General features: G+C 54.0%; 1 protein-coding gene across 3 annotated transcripts in view; it reads right to left on the bottom strand.

The window, feature by feature from the left end:
- Positions 1 to 413, bottom strand: part of RBFOX3 (RNA binding fox-1 homolog 3) — a 338241-nt gene extending 337828 nt beyond the window's left edge. For all 3 annotated transcript variants that reach the window (XM_034790151.1, XM_034790152.1, XM_034790154.1), the window contains exon 1: positions 274 to 413. The gene's annotated coding sequence lies outside the window, so the exon portion shown is untranslated. The remainder of the gene's footprint in view (positions 1 to 273) is intronic.
- Positions 414 to 6116: the final 5703 nt, after the last annotated feature.

Genomic DNA, 6116 nt, shown 5'->3' with positions numbered 1-6116 from the left:
GCCCCTCCCACCACCCCCGCTGGCAGCCCTTCCCCCCCTCCTGTCTGGCACCCCCAAACCCTGCCCCCCCCCAGCATCCCCTCCTACCCTCATACCCTGCCCCCCGGCATCCCCTCCAACCACCCCCAGTTGGCACCCCCATACCCTGCCCCCATCCGGGCATCCCTCCCACGCCCACGCCCTGCCCCCCAGGCCCGCACCTCGCAGCACGAGCAGGTTGCCCGTTAGTCCCGCTGCTCCCCGCGGCGCCAGCCCCGGCCTGGGGTCACTCACGTGCTCACGGGTCCCTGCGGCGGGGGCCGGTGCGCAGCGGAGCCCCAGGTCCCCGCGCGCCGAGCGGCATCTCCCGGGCAGCAGCGACCGGGGCGGCGGCGGGTCGGTGCCTGGCGAGGGAGGCGGCGGCTCCGCGCGGCTCTGCGCCCACCTCCGGCTGCGCTGCGCTGCGCTGGGTCCCGGCGCACGCGGCTGCGCCCGAGCCGCCCGCCCCCAGCCGCCGGGGAGGGGAGCGGAGCGGAGCGGAGCCGGAGCCGAGGGGGCGGCGCAGGCCACACGTGCCGCTGCACCTGCTCCCGCCCCCGGGCCCGCGGCGCAGGCAGGGAGCCGAGCCGAGCCGAGCCCCCGCGAGCCTCGGACCGCGCCTGGGCAGGGGGGAGAGACACACACCCCCCCCCCGCGGCTCCCGGGACCGCCCCCCGCTTACCTCGGCCGCCGGGACCCTCCCCACGGGCCACGCGGGACCCGTGGGCTCGTCCCCTGCAGGGAGCCCCCGCCTGGCTCTGCGCTCCCGGGGCGAGGTGCGGGCAGGCGGCTCCGGCTCGGACACGCCCTCCCGTCGGGGCTGCCCGGAGCTTCCTGCCCCTCAGGGCCCCGCCTGGGCGGGCGGCAGCCCACGCGCGGAGCCAGCCGGCCAGGGGCGGTGGTTCTCAGCGGCTGGTTCCCGGCTGCCTGGGCCTCCTTTCTCCTGGACATGGGTAGCTCTGGCCTGGGGCTGCATGGGAACCATCCCTTCCCCCTCCTCGGACCTCCGAAGGAGGAAGCCAGACAAGACCATTTGCTCTCCTGCTGACTAAGATGTTCTCCTTGTAGTCCCGCCTGTAGCCATCTGTCTCTTGCCTTCTACTCCGATTGTAAACGGTGTGGGGCAGAGACTGGCTGGGCTGTACAACACCTGGTCACGCCCAGGGCTCCTCGGCACTCTGGGAATACGAGAATAGCAAGAAAAGGACTTTCCCCAAGCAAGGCAATGATGTGAATGTCTCTGCCTTCTCCACCTATCCCCAGTTCCTTCCTCACACTGCTCCAATGTGAGATCTTGATGTTGCTCTTCTTGGACTGATTTCCTCAGAGACCCCATCCAGAGACCCCAGGGAGAGAGTTATGCTTGTCAGAGATGCTATGTGCTACTCAAGGTCCAGGTATAGGAACTAGAGGCTAAAGTGTTCCCCAATGGATGTCCCTAATCTATAGGACACCAGACCAGAATAAACCAGCTTGAGCCCAAAGACCATGCAACAAAAGAGGGGACACAATACCTCAGTGTCTTGAGAAGAAGATTCTACACACACACAGTCCCAGCACTGATTTTGAATTGAGAGCCAGATTTGTTCCTGATGTTTCTTGATTGAAGGTGATGGGGTTACATCTAACACCCAGTGCTACTACACCCAGAGAGACTATAATACACACCTTATACATCCCCAATACGCATTTTACACAATAAAAATGTATATTTAATGTGCATCCCAGAGTCAGTGCTGGCTGATAGCAACATTTCCCTCCTGAGTGAAGAGAGGAAGCAGAAGCATTGGTTCGTTCTTGTGACACTTCTCACAAGTGCAGCTAAATGATGGAAGAGCTCAGCCAACATGAATTCTTGGTCTGTCCCACGTGGCTTGTTCTCCCGCTGCTCCCTCGGACTGAAGCTGCTTTAGGCAGCAGGTGTGGAGAATGGAGAAAGCTGGGAGCGTGGGGGGAAGGGTCTGAAAACGGCTCCGCTTTTAGTAGCCTGGGGGGGTGGGTCCCCACTGAAATCTATGCATGTGATTGCAAAATAATATCCACCCAGCAGATGAAACCTTACCAATCAGAAGGTGCATGTGCACTAGCTGAAGTGGAGAAGAAGCTAGCAGCTGCGGCAGTGAGATGGTGTGGGATTGCTAGGCAACCTCTGGCTTGAGTGTGGGAAAGAGGCCTGGGCTGAGCTGGTGCCATGGAACTGGCGCTTGTGTCCTACAGGACATGCATATCTGGGCTTCAGAGGAAGAGAAGTACCAGATGCAGAGAACATTTTTTAAAATATATTTATGTGGATTTCAAGGAGCACAAGCAAGGGGAACTAGAAGTGGGAGAGAAGAGATTAGGATAGAGTGAGAGAGACAGTTGGATAAGGGGAAGTAGCTAGAAAAACATGAACTAACTAAAACATGCTTTATGCAACATGAAAATTGTGATACAGACCAGCAGTAATCTGGAAAAACATTTGTTTTTCTTGGTTTGTGTCACAGCCTGTATGTCACTTTAGAGGGCCCCCCTCCAATCCCAGGAGAGGTTTTATAGGTGTTACATTATTTAAAAAACATAAAAGTGATATCCTTACTTGGGAAAGGAATTCCTCTTAGCAAGTGGGGGTGCAGAAATCAAAGGGTAATAAAATAAACAGCCGTGGCGCCAAAATCCATCAAGGGCTCTTCCCCCTATGCAGATGCTGTAGTAAATTGCCTCATCTTTCCTAGCTGTGCATGTGTTCATCCATTTAGCTACTGGGAGTGGGAGCGCTGCACATACCGGGAAGACGGTACTACTAACTCCCCCATTGAGCAAGGTGCTCTGCACAGGCAGACCCCTGCACCTTCAGAGCTCATGCAGGATCAGGACCCAAGTTTGTGCATTAGATTGATCCTCATCTAAACCCCTGTGAACAGAGCTGCAGGATACAGTTTCTGGGACTATTTGTTCCTATTTTTTAATTAATTTAATAAATTCATCCATCATATGCTGCTTGTTGACTTAGGACTGTGAACTGTACTAGGAAAGCACCTTGCACATTGTGGGAGCTACTGAAATATAAAGGAATAATCATCATAGAGATGTTTCCTCCTGGAGTTCCTGCTGGGGCATGCCAGCCAGAAATGCGTTGTATGTAACACAGGACAATGCCTATACAGCACAATCCAGTCCTGAATCTTTACCCTCGGAGCAGTGTACAGATGGGGAAACCAAGGCACAGAGAGGTGAAGTGACCTGCCAAAAGCTAAAAAGTGTCCACAGTTGGACTAGACTGCCAGAGTTCCTGGCTTCTAGTCCTACATTCAGGGACCAACTCACCCCTCTCCCTGTCTTAGCCTGATCTTTCAGACAGAGAAAGTTTCCTCATCAGGAGGTGGCGTGCCGAACGATCAGGGCCGGCTCCAGGCACCAGCTGAGCAAGCTCGTGCTTGGGGCGGCAGATTCTACAGGGCGGCATTCTGTCCAATCCTACGGTGGCACGGCCGCTTTTTGTTTGTTTGTTTGTTTGTTTGTTTTGTTCGCTGCTCCGGCCGCCCTGTAGGGGGCGGCGGCGCGGAGGAGGGGAGCGTCCTGCTGGGAGCGGGCTGTGCTCTCCGTCTGCCCCAGCCGGTGCCAGGTCTGTAGCAAGCCCGGCAGGGCAGCCCGCGTCCTTCCCTGCCCGCCGACCGGAGCGGCATGGAGCCCTCCCGGCAGGCGGCGCAGCAGTCGGGGCCACGTGGCGAGCGCCCTGCTGAAGCCCTGGCCGCCTCCCTTCTCTCTCTCCCCCCGCTCCCTCCCTCTCCCCCCGGGTACCCTGGCTCTGGCCACAGGTTTTTTGTTTGTTTGTTTTTGCTTTGCCATTCTGGCCGCCCCGGGTTTTTTTTTTTTTTTTGCTTGGGGCGGCGAACAAAGTGAATATATACCAACATTAGGAGCCAAATTCAGCTCTGACATAAGTCGATGCAACTTCCCTTTGACTTCAGCCAGAGCTGCACCCAGTCATATCAGCACTAGATTTTAGTTCTATCCATTTCGTAAGTATTTCAGACAGTGCAGGGCCTTAGCTCTGTACCAGCACTAGGAGCATCTCACCAGCTGCAGTTTTCCCATAACAATATCCAAAGGAACACTCCCTGTGCCCTCACAGTCATCTGCCAACATGGACAATGTGGCATGACATATCAGGGTCAAGGTTCCTTGGACGGGGTTGGAGAGATCCTAGACACATTCAGCTTTGAGTTTGTAGGAACGACATCAAACAAGCCATCCCTTGTCTTGCGTAAGTCCAGCCTGCAAAGCACTGGATGCTAATGTGCTTTGAAATAATGCTTTTTAAAGTATAATTTATGATGGATTACGTCATTAAGTTATGCAACATAATGAACAAATCTAAAATGTAATTGTCACTGCACATTAACAACAAAATCCTGAACCTCTATTATACTAACAAACTTATTAAATCAGTGAACATTGCATTGCATCAGTCAATTACTGAAACAATGCCGAGATCACTAGCACAATCCGATACCCATTAGAGAGAAAGAGAGAGAGAGTGAGCTACCAGAGCCACCCACAATGGCTGCCGCATGGATTAAAACATTAAATGCGTTTACATTTTGGATACAATGCAGCGTTTGGTAGATATTTTGCTGCTGTTCAGCATGCTTCAGTCCAAGTGAAGGAATGTCAAGTGCACAAGGTGTGCGTTCTCAAAACTTCTGGGATGGAGGCGGCAACGTCATCACATGTGGGCATGGGCAACCTTAATTCTGGCATTTCCTAACTTTTGACTGCTTTTAATATAGAAAATGGCATTAAAAATACTATATAAAAAAAAAAGAAAATTGAAAAAAAAAAACCCAAAAAAACAAATTCCATCGCATGGAACCATATTGATCTGCTACATAGGTCACCAGCGGGGTTGGGACCTTTAGGTCCACACCATAGACCTCTAGCACTCTAACTAATGGAGTAACTGATAGCTGTAGTAGGCTGCTATCCTATGTGGACCAGCCACTAGAAGGACTTTGCCAGGGGGTTTCATAGCTCTTTGCTAACAGCAAAGGAATGTTGAGTCTCAAGAATCCTGAGTTCAAACATACAATCTTGATTTAAAAATTGTCGATGGAGAATCCACCATAACCAACGGGGGTGGTACAGCCACACCGGAGGAGCTGTGGGTGGCCCCACATTCTGCTCCTTTCGCCGCTGCAGTTCTGAAGTCTCTGGCGCAGCGGGAGGAGGACAGAGCCCCCTTCCCCCAGGTAAGGAGGGTGAATCATAGGGAGGGGATGGGGAGAGCGTGGTGGCCCCGGCCTGGGGGGGTGGCGGGGAGGAGTCACGTGGAGGGTCACGTGAGGAGGTCACATGCTCCCCATGCCATCGCCCCTCCATACTGGTAAGAAATGGATTCCACTTGCACCACTGATTGTGGGCCACATTTTCAGCTCTCTCTGTGTTATGTGCGCCACATCCACACAATAGATGTACTACCTGTATTATGGCCCTGAGGATGTCACATGAACCGCAGCTGTGTGCTGATTGGGCCACAAGCAGCCCAGGGGCTGCGGGTTGAGAACCACCGGTATAAGGCATATTTTCTAATCCTTTCGTCGGTCTCATGCTCTTCTCTGAACTCCCTGCAATTTATCTTCTTGAACTGTGGGCACCAGAACTGTACACGGTATCAGCAGCGGTCACACCAGTACCCAGCACAGAGATAAATGTCTTCTCTACTCCGACTTGAGATTCCCTGCATTAGCTCTTTTGGCCACAGTGCCACATTGAGGGCTCATGTTTAGCTGATTATCCCCCCAAAAATTTTCAGTCACACTTCCCAGGATAGAGTCCCCCATCGTGTACCTATGGCCGACATTCTCTGTTCCCCGGTCCTATCCATCCATGTCCGGGTTCCTGTCTCCTCTTGGCTCCTCTCACCTGCCACAGCTCTCAGCTCGGACTCTTTCCCCTTTCTCCACACTGCCTGGTTCCTGCTCTCAGCTCAGGTGCCGCAGTGCCCCCAAGAGGAGCAATTTTACAGAAAGTCCCCCGTAGCTGCTGTAGCACCAGGATGGCCCATGCTCAGTCATGCTGTGGGGATGGCACATGGGCAGTCCGGTTGACTCATAGGA

Source organism: Trachemys scripta, chromosome 14 (assembly GCF_013100865.1).
Source record: "Trachemys scripta elegans isolate TJP31775 chromosome 14, CAS_Tse_1.0, whole genome shotgun sequence".
NCBI classification, from domain to species: Eukaryota; Metazoa; Chordata; order Testudines; family Emydidae; genus Trachemys; species Trachemys scripta.
This window is presented reverse-complemented; position numbering and strand designations above follow the sequence as displayed.